The following is a 1,106-nucleotide window of genomic DNA, read 5'->3' on the forward strand; positions in this document are numbered from 1 at the left end:
AGTTCCAGGGTTTTTTTTTTTTTTTTTTTTTTTTAAGGACACGGCTACATTCTATAGGCTCCACTACCGAAGAACGCCAGATCAACAATAAAGCCACGAGAGACTGGAAGGCTGTGAGATTAAAAAGCAGGGAAAACAGTTTGACGAAAGCTCAGAGAGCAACTTCACCACAACCAAGTCACTTTATCTAATCAAATCCACAGACGATATCATCGAACCCTTCAGAGACAAAAGGGGAAAGGTTATGCGTGCGTTCTCCAATGAATTTCACACGAGGACGTTTTAGGACCATTCCCAGGCCAGCAGTAAGCAGATCTAAGAACATCCTCGGTGACGGAGGTGGTGGGGATGTTGACGCAAGACGGAATTCATCATGTCCAAGATTCGAGGGAAACGGTATTCCTTTTGAAAACGTTAATGCAAGATGTTTTGTGTATTTACAGAGCTCCCGTTTGCGTTCCATAGTCAATTCGAAGGGGGAAAAATAATAAATGTACAACTTGTGATCCTATTCAACGTTTCATCCCGCCCCTTCTGCGGACAGCTGTCAATCCCAGCACTCACGCCTCAATCCCACATTGTCACCCAGATATAAACGACTCTCCATACAGACAAACCCACACTTCAGCACAGTTGCACTTACTTACTAGACTGTAAAAAGTTTTCAATCGCACTCAATATTTGTCTTAAATCGTAATCATTATAAACATTGTTGAAAATGTTATGAAAAAAAATGTACACTTTTTTTCCTTATGTTTCTATACAAGGCAGGCAAAAGCAGAGCACTATGTATATCAGCTCATCCTAACCCTTCCTCCAACAGACATGCTCTCCAACACACTCACGCTCACACACACACACGGACGCCCACTTCCCATCGTCCCTAAGAGTGGTTCAGGTGTGCCGCCCACTCTAGAGTCCACACTGGTGCCGTCCCACACCCCAAACCCATCCCCAACCATTCCCCAGCTGTACCCTCTTCTCTCTCTTTGGACTTTGAGCCCCAAATGACAAGAGAATGGTCAAGGAGAATGACCTCTAGAAACTGGCTTTAAAATATTTATATATTTATATGTATATATATATTTATATTTATATATATAAAA

This window comes from Sinocyclocheilus grahami, unplaced genomic scaffold (genome assembly GCF_001515645.1).
Source record: "Sinocyclocheilus grahami isolate Dianchi unplaced genomic scaffold, SAMN03320097.WGS_v1.1 scaffold6475.1, whole genome shotgun sequence".
In the NCBI taxonomy this organism is placed as follows: domain Eukaryota; kingdom Metazoa; phylum Chordata; class Actinopteri; order Cypriniformes; family Cyprinidae; genus Sinocyclocheilus; species Sinocyclocheilus grahami.